The following is a 9,587-nucleotide window of genomic DNA, read 5'->3' on the forward strand; positions in this document are numbered from 1 at the left end:
GAATACAATCATCAACAGAGTGAAAGAACAAAATAACATATAAGTTTTGATACAACAGGTTTAACCCCCCCACACACACCTATTCTTTTTCTGATCTGAAGCCCTTTCCCCACTCTATTGCCCAGGCCTCAATAGGGAAAAATGCCAATGACCCCCCCCCCCATAGTACTAGTATTCCTCCCATCCCCTCAGGGCTTAAAGCAGCCCTGGACAGAAGGGCATTTCCTTGTATCCTGAAAGACTACATGGAGCAAGGGGTGTGATCCATGTTATTTATTTTTGGCGCAATGCTTGTAGTGTTCCCTTTTCAAGATCATTCATAAATTCACAGAACCAGGCATGTCCCTGATGTGGAAATCTGTTGCACATTTAAGGTAAGTTAAGCCAAGAGAAAGAGAAGCTTCATTAGAGCTTGGATGAAAATAGTATATTCAAAGCTCTTGTGTTTTCTTGAACAGGAATCTTTTATTTTATATTTTGAAACTCCGCAAAGCAACAAAGTAGGAATAAGAAAACAAAAGATGACAAATCCTTCACAGCAATGCTTAGAGCAGGGGGTAGTCAACCTTCACTCCCCCCCCCCCCCCCCCAAATCTAAACCTTCTCCCAAAGCAAAAACTTGGATCAAGACTCAATTTTCCAGTGGCACAATGGAACTTTCCAGCCTTTCCTCTCCAACTGCAGCCCACTGATCTCCACAAGAAGCCGCTTCTGATGACATGGGGAGGGGAATGCAGCTAGAAGTTGCCAATTTAGTCTGGATTCAGCCCAAAATTAATATTCTGATTCATGAAGAGCTTGATTGTTTTTTTTTTTTTAACTCATAGCATAACAAAGACATTGGTAAACTCTGAGCCCTTAGCAAAGTGGTCAAGGGTGTGCCCTGACAAAACACTTTGAGCCCGAAATAAATTATTTAAAAATATTTCCCACAACATTTATTTATTAAGGACGTTTGTTTGCAACCTCCCCAGATTGGCCTGGAGTGGCTCACAAGCAAAACAGTACAACAGAACAAAGCAAGAGACAAGTAAATCACATCAATGAGAACAAATAAATATGACTAAAAATATGTCAATAAAGTAAGGTGACCAGATTGTCCCACTTTTGGAGGGACATCTGGGGGTACCTGGCAAATTGTACTTATGTTGAAATTAAAAAATATATATTACAATACTCCACCTGCATTTCAAAGGCTCATCCTGCTCTCACTCTCAGAGCTCAGTCTAAATACCAGATGGCTGATTGGGCTGTTTTGGCACCTTGTAGATGAGGGGAAACTGTATTGCTATTTTTGTGTGAATCAATGTTTCCACCAAATGCTGCCCCTCTCACCTAGCTAAGGTATATATGCTTTACAACCCCCTTGCCCGATGTCTCTGTCAAGATTCCTATCTAAGAGCTTATGTGATGTGCTGATCTTTGTCCTGATTCTCCAAATAAAGACTTTTACTTAAAGCTTCATCCCGAAGCCCGAGAGTGATGTCTGCGTTGTGAATCTGCTGGGTCTCAACCACTTGGTTCCTGACATTATCTGGAACTGAGAATTTTGGTAGTCAGAGGTTTACTCCCAAATTAGGCCAATGTGAGAGGCAAATCCTTCTAAGGAAGAAAAGGAGGACCTCTGCCTAGTTTGTAAAAGGACATCAGGGGTATATTTCTTAAGAACAGCTTCAGTTGGCTCAGAAGTCTGTGGGAGACTGGTTCATCCAAAAAGGAAGGATATGGTGGTAAAAGCTAAGAATGCCCACTTTCTAGAGACAGAGGGAGTTCAGGGGAACTCTATAGGTTAAAGAACAATGAAAAACAAATGTGTTTTTGGAATAAGAAATCTCTCAGTTAAAGAAAATTTTAGCACCTGAAAGAATATCCTAAGAATCTGAGAAGGCTGTAATTAAGAACTAGAAGCTGTGAAATGACTGAATGTTATAAAGAAAACTGACTTCTCAATTCCAACGACCCTTTCCCTCTTTGTAAATTAAATCTTTAATTAGTTTGTTGGGGGGGGGAAGCTTCAGTGCCACTCTGACGAAGGATTTATTTTAAAAGAAAGAATGGCTGTACACTTTCCCCAAAGTTGAAAAAATCCAAGAAACTCTAATAGTGGCAGGGTAGAATAGTGAACTTCATTTATTAACAAAGAAAGCCATGCTACTAGGCTAACTCAGTCTCTGAGGGAAGAACATTCCTTTTTGGAAGGAAAATTCACCTCATAGTAGGGAGGGGTAGAGGCATCAATCATAGATGCTGACAGTCCTGCAAGGCCTGCTTGGCATAGTCTTGGCCACTAAAAAGAGGGGAGGAAGTGATAGGCAAGCCTGTACTCATCCTGGTAATTTCTGCTGTATGAATTCAGCTAAGTGCCCCCTGCAATGCTGCTAGTTCCTCATCAGCCATTTGATTCAGCTTGCTCCTTGACCCTTTTATGTCCCAGTTTGCCCCTGACCATAACCTGTAGTCCCTACCTGATATAATAATCCTGGAGGGGACAAAGGTGATAAGCAAAAGAAAAGGGACTGAAAGCCCCATTGAAACATCCAGAAATTGACTGAATCACTTAATGCATTTAACCATAAATAGGGAAACTCTTTCTCTCCTTCCTTCAAGACTATGTGGTCTAGATACATTATTCAGTTTACTGTTCATGGGCTACTTGTGTAACAAACTGTACTCTGTGGTTTAATCCCGGTTGTGTAGAGATTCTTATGGATTCCTGTCAATCAGCAGCTGTTCACCTGCAGGAGGGCATTTAGGTTGGAATAAGATACGATACAACAATGTTGGCTTTAAACATGGCCACAGCTTTATTACCTCCCCACAGGAGGGTTGGCGCAGCATGGGAGAGGGAGCCTGACCTAGCAGTCAGCGGATTGCACCAAAAACCCACAGCGTCCAGAGGCACCCTGGGGATCCCCACCATTTCCAGCCGGGATAGCAGATCCCCTCGCCTTCTGAAATCTGCCCTACCGGAAGCAACCTATGTGGGGGAGCCAACGGATGCCCAACTCATTTGGCTGTTCCCCGGCCACCTGGCAAACGAGCCCCCGGCCCCCCAGCAGGGTCAGCTGCACTCATTTACATGCCACCTCATACCGAGGCCCAAACCTCAGGGAGTCCGATCACCCATGGGACTCCCTGCCAACAGGCTCCATCCCATGCTGTGATGAATTATTGAACATGAAATGACCCCTCAAGGCACAGAACAAGGCTGTGCTCACATTAACATAGGGCGGGTGGGAGGGAAGCTGCTCTCCACAATGTCCTGGGCAAGAGGCCTGGGACCTGCACAAATGGTGCCTTATAAAGGTGCTGCAGGTCCTGGCTCGTCCTGATGCCATGCATGCTGCATGCTGGCAGCACGCCTGGCCCACAGGCTGCTGGGGCGGTTGCGTCTGCCTCCAGCCAGCCCTCCGCAGGCATCAACGAGCAGCTGCGGTAAGTCTCAGCCGCTTTTTCTGTGCATCAACTTAGGACTGACAGTTGTTTTTACTTCTGGCTTTCCATTTATGTACAGTCTGTTGATTTTATTGTACAATATGATTCAGGATCTACCTTCTTTTTTGCAGCTTGGCCACTGTGGAACTAATTTGCTGAATAACCAAGAAAGTTTAAAGGTGTAAAACCATAGTCTTCATCCGAGGCAGGGGTAGGATGATTAGTAAGATGCAAGAATCTGGCAAAATACGAAATATGAAAGATCTTGCTTGACATCTGCTACTTTTTATCATGGGGAACTGCTGGCTTTAAATTTGTAATTTCCCCCAGAATATGCCAGGGAGAAGAAGTGTCGGTGTTCTCCAAGGATCCTCCAGGACTTCCTACCTTGTGCTCAGTCTTCTGTGAACTTCACTGGCTCAGCTTTCTCCCAGGTGCCTTTTTTCCTCTCCTCAGTAAGTAAGGAAGTGGCAGCAGCAGATCTTGGGAGGAGAGGTAGTTTATGATTCATGTCTTTCAAACCCCCCAACAACCCAGAGATTTCCAAATGGCAGAGAATCGCCGGGTTAGAAGTATGGGGAAAGAACTGTGAGTGTGTGTATTCATGCATTATGTATGCTCAATCAGCTTGGCCTCTTGCATTTCCCTGTACATATGTCCCAAGAAATCCTGCATTTTGTATCCAGAAAGAAATCTGTATTCTGCAATCAGTGCAAACAATGCACACTCTGCAAAAGTGTAAATAACAGTGAATAGATTTGTGCCTTTTCCATGCACATGTTGTGCATAAACCCATGTCATTGTTTATAATAGTGGCCAGTGTGGGGAAACAGTGAATTGGACAGAGATTTAGGTGTTCCTGGGGAATGGTAAAATTTTAGTCCGAAATTATGACTCCCCTGGCCTTCATCAAACATTAGAGGAGTGGAACAATTGCTAGAAGAGCATAGAAGATTGCAGCAAAACTGCATTTTTGTATCAAGCTTCACTGTAGGGCAACATCTGAAGAAAATGAGTCAACTAAAGATGCCAAAAGAGATCGTCAGTAGTGTCTGTTTGGGATGTGCATATACCTGTTATACCTGCTAGTTCTCAAAAAACTTAAATGTAAATTTGCTGAAGTTGTTAGATACAGAAGTTGTTAATAAAACCAGCATCTTCACAGAAAGACTGGAAGGCAGCCAACATATCAATGGTCGACCAGCAAACAACAGGGCAGCTAGCTTTGTTTCTGGATGAGTTAATCAAAAGAGTCAGTGGTTATAAAAAAAAAATTACAATGCATCTAGAAGAGCAAGACTTGCTGTAGGAGAATTGTCAGGAATGGGAAGGAGACTGGGGAAAAAATGGCCAGATTAAAATGCCTGTATATAAATTTCTGGTTGTGTGACATACTGTGAACACTTTTGGCTATTCCATTCCGAAAAGGATATTCTGGAACTGGAAAATGTGAGGAAAGACCATAAAATGGTCCAAGGACTGAAACCCCTTCCTTAATGGGGAATGGCAAAAGAGTTTGTAGGGTTATTAGAAGAACATAGAAGAAAAGAACAATTATTTTCAACATGGAGCACAGAGAAAGGAGGGGGGGGGGTAGAGAGAACTTTTTCATCTCTCCCATAATATTTCAGTTTACTTAATGAAACTGACTGGCAGTAAATCCAGTTGAGACTAAAGTACTCCTTCACATGCATAATTAACCTTTGGCACTCACTGCCATGGGTTAAGTAATGGCTGCTAGCTAACATGGCTTTTCAGGGCATTAGACAAATTCATGGAAGACGTCCATCAATGGGTGTTAGCCATGATGGTTCACTGGAACCTTCATGTTTGGTGGCAATATACCTCTGAATACCAGTTGTTGGGGAAGAATAGTGGTGGGTAGCTGTTACGCCAGGGGTAGTCAAACTGTGGCCCTCCAGATGTCCGTGGACTACAATTCCCAGGAGCCCCTGCCAGCAAATGCTGTTCTAAGGCGAATGCTGGCAGGGGCTCCTGGGAATTGTAGTCCATGGACATCTGGAGGGCCGCAGTTTGACTACTCCTGTGTTACGCCCTGCTCAAGGGCTTCTTGGAATCATCTTCCTGGACTCCGTGGGAAGCGATGCCAGATGAGATGGATCTTGGGTTTGATCCTGTAGGTCTGTTTCTGAATTCTCCCTAAACATATTCCTGCCAAGCAGAGTTCTAGTCTAGTTTGGTCCTTTATCATTATAATGTTGTAATTATGTAATTCCCCTGACAGGAACCAAGGGGGTACAGTTCCTAGAGGGTTATATTTTATGTCTTTTCTGGCTACCTTCACATTGCAAAGGCAGAAAAAAACTCACTAAAATATTCTTAGTAGCTGTCTTTCCCTTAATTGCACAGCCTCAGTGTATTGTGGTCCCACTGTATTTAAGACAATTCTTGAAACTGCAAAAATGTGGTGTTATGTAATGTTTGTATTATGTTAAACATAAGTAGGGCTTTTGCAAAAAGAATTAAATACCCTGTTGACTCTTGTGATTATCAGTAAAGTATGCAGACAGCTCCTAATGAGAAAAAAATCACAGCTGATTGCTTTTTAATTTTCTCTCCTAATATCCCTATCTAGATTTTTCTGTGGCTGGGGGTTTAATAATATGCTCAATTCTGTGATAAACTCTCCTCCAAAGGAGGGAACACCCCGCCTCTTTTCAAAAGAAACATTTACTGCCTCAGATAACTCTTAAGCACACTGCTGTCAAAACAATTAGTGTTATTTTTCTATTATTCTGCTATTTGAGAACAGGCATTTCATGAATATGTTAATTGCCTGGTAAGTGAAGAAGATAAGTATGATGTTGTGTTCCACAAACAATGAAAAATCATCTCTTTAAAAATGTCTTCTAAATCTAGAATACTTTTGAAAGTAACTACACTGCAAATAAATGGTCAGGATGAGAAATTATTTCTCTTCAAAAAGTTCTAATGTTGAGTGTTTTTTTTTAATTGCAAGAGTTCATGCCTGTCCTAGAATCCCAAACATTAGAGTGTTTTTGTACGATGTTTAAAACAAAAATTGGAAAAAAAATAACATCTTGAGGTTTATCCTTTTTAACTTTCAGAATTCCCACCTGTTTTCTAGTAGTTTTCTTTACCTTTGTGTTATTGGAGGGGGGGGGGGGGGTGGGAGGTTTGAAATAATAGTAGTTTGTTAAGTTTAATGATTTAAGTTTAATCATTTGGAATAACTTTTAAAATGGACCCCAAATCATTACATAGGACCCAACCTATTATCTCTAAAAGCATTTTAAAGGGGGGAAAAGTTCGTTGGAAGGACAGAAAAAACAAGGGGTAATTTTTAAAAGGAGATATGTATTTTTTTTAACGCAGTATTGTCAAATGCAGTATGTCAAATGCATAAAAATACATTTTGGGATAGGGGTTTTTTTTTTTTTTTTGCAAAAGTTGAATGCAGCATTCAACTGCTAGATAATTAAAATGTAAATTTAAGTATCTATGCTTTGCTTTTGTGCATTTTTCCAGTCCCCCCCTACTTTTAAGTTTAGTTGTCTTTTCAAACATGTGGTCAGCTGTTGTATTCACATATGGTCAAATGATCAAAGTCTGAAGTCTTCTCTAATTGTCCCCTGCTGCTTGTCTCCTCTCTCCATGATCAAGGCCTCAGCAGGTGATAAGAAAGCATGAGAACAGCTTCCAAGGAGAATGAGCTATAGAGAGGCCCAAGCCGAAAGCAATAAAGACTTCCAGTACATCAACCTGACAGTAAAGCGCCATGCAAAAAGTGAAGTCTGGCTAGTTCATCGTCGCCGGGTTCCCCCCCCCCCTTTCCTTTTCCCCCTGACCTCATCAATCTGCATATAGTTTTTGAAAGACACAATGCAAACCCTTTTGGGCTTGGCATATTCCCATCTCCCATAAAAAACACCCTCCCCCACAAAAAAAAAAAAAACCCCAGGACAAAATAGACACAACGCAAGAGTTGGCCCAAGTAGTGTGTTTATTTACTTGACTGGAGGAGGAAGCTGCTAAAGTCTCACAGTTTAAAGGAGTTCACATGTTTGTAGAAATACTGACAGGTCTTTTCACTGGGCCTTGTCATTGTTTGCCTAGCCGGCCACTTTGCCAGATGGTTTCTTTATTGTCACCCGTGTTTACACCTCCCGATTGGATCAGGCCAAGACCAAATGGTGTGAAGGGCTTTAAGACTTAGAGGATTTAGGAAAAGTAAATCCACACTCCTGGGTCTTTCAAGGAGGGCCCCTGAATCTCCTTCCTAGATGTACCCCAGTCAGCCAGAGAATGGAGAGAAGCTCAGAAGAGTTTGAACACATTCCCTCCACCTCTTTCCCCTTTTCTACCATTAGAAATGGATTGCTGGATTTTCTGTGCAATAAAGAGAGCGAAGATGGTTTCAAAAGACATGGTGGGGGGATGTGCGAAGGGAGGGAGGGAAAACTGAACATGTCTTTTCTCTGCAGTAGGGGCTGAACATTTTGTCAATGTGTTCATTACATTACCTGTATTAATACTGAAATCTGAATGACTCTTCCTGGCATGTATTTCAGCTTGGTTTAGTTTAGTCCCTGTGATTTATTAAAAAGCCAATAAAGGGTCAGAAAGCAAGGCAAGATGTGAGATGGCATTACTTGGAATCCAACGGCAGGGTGTAGCTTTATCCATTTGAGCAGGATTTTGTACTTCTGCAGTGGCCTTCTTTTGATTTATAGCACCATTCTAAGAGAGTTCCACTGTTCTAAGGCTATTGATTTAAAGGGACATAGATAAACTCCAATTAGAACTGCATCATGAACATGGGATCTGGATTAATGTTCTGCCAGTGGCTCATTTGGGTTTTCATGATTACTGGAAGGACCAGAATCCTGCTTTAATGGGGCCAATTGAGTTTGTTTTGTTCAATTGTCTTTCATTCCAAACCACCTCTTTTAAATGGTATCTCCCATCTTTCCTTGTGCCTATTACAATTATTGGTACTCAAATTCAATGTTTTTTACAGCAAGGATTTATGTTAACCTTTTAAATTCCATTGATCTAGTAACTTTCCCTCTGTGAAAATGGGATAGTGATCCGGCACCTCTCCCATCCTGCTTCTAATGTGAAATTATTTGTTCTGAGGGAAAAGAGTGGTATCTGCTCATGAAGTGGTTACAGTAGAAAGAAAACCTCATCCATGTTGGCTGCAGTGTACAGGCAGAAGGATTCTGGTAGTTCTCTGAAATTAAAATGATCGCCTTTCAGGATTAGAACTTAAATTTAGATACAGCTTAATGAAAGCTGATAAATGGATGGGGGGGGGGGAGGACTCAAAGCTACAGCAAAATATCAGAAGCACCACAGGATGAATTACCAATTTATATTAGTACTTTCCCAGCAAATCTTAAATTCTATAGAGGCAAGGCCAGCAGATCCCTAGATAAATTTGTCAGATAGTTTTAAGGGATGCTGCTCAATTTGGATCAGGTTGTTCCTCTTCTCAAAGTATCCCAGCCTCAAAGATCATTGTGCATTTTCCTTATTTCAAGCTCTGCACACCCAAGGAAGAAGTCAGATTTTGCCAAATTGCAATATTATCTCCACGACAATATTGTTTGACATCCCTTTGTAAGTGTGCATTATCTTCCACCATTTAAGATTCTGACTGAACCAAAGTCAGTGGAATATATGAAGCTGCCTTATACAGATTCAGATCACTTGACCCAGTACTGTTAGATCTGACTAGGCATGCCCCTTCCACGTTCTCAGGCAAAGATAGATCTTTCCCAGACATCAGATCCTCTTGAATTGAGGAAACAAGGATTGAACCTGGCTTCCAATTGTGTTTTATATTTCTTTAATTATTTTGGTACATTTTTATCCCATACTTTTTCTAAGGTGTTCAGGGTGGTGTACATGTTTTTCCCTCCTACATTATAGCTCCACTACAATCTTGTTAGGTAAGCTAGGCTAGGCTAGGCATAGAGATAATATGATTGGCACATGGTCATCCAGGGAAGTTCATGACAGAGTGAGCATCAGAATTTAGGTTTTACCAAACCTTGTCTAGTGTAGTACACTGGCTTTTGCAGCCATGGACAAGAAATGTACATTAAATATACAGAGAGAGATGTGAAACCTGTGATATTTTTGCAAATTGGATTCTCCTCTTG

General features: G+C 41.5%; 1 long non-coding RNA gene across 1 annotated transcript; it reads left to right on the forward strand.

The window, feature by feature from the left end:
- The first annotated feature begins 3,336 nt into the window (after positions 1 to 3,336).
- On the forward strand, positions 3,337 to 7,250 carry LOC143822962 (uncharacterized). The gene is made up of 3 exons (XR_013226332.1): positions 3,337 to 3,435; positions 3,766 to 3,890; positions 7,081 to 7,250. It is a non-coding gene; the product is annotated as an uncharacterized LOC143822962 (long non-coding RNA).
- Positions 7,251 to 9,587: the final 2,337 nt, after the last annotated feature.

The sequence above is a fragment of the Paroedura picta genome, chromosome 13 (assembly GCF_049243985.1).
Source record: "Paroedura picta isolate Pp20150507F chromosome 13, Ppicta_v3.0, whole genome shotgun sequence".
NCBI lineage: Eukaryota > Metazoa > Chordata > Lepidosauria > Squamata > Gekkonidae > Paroedura > Paroedura picta.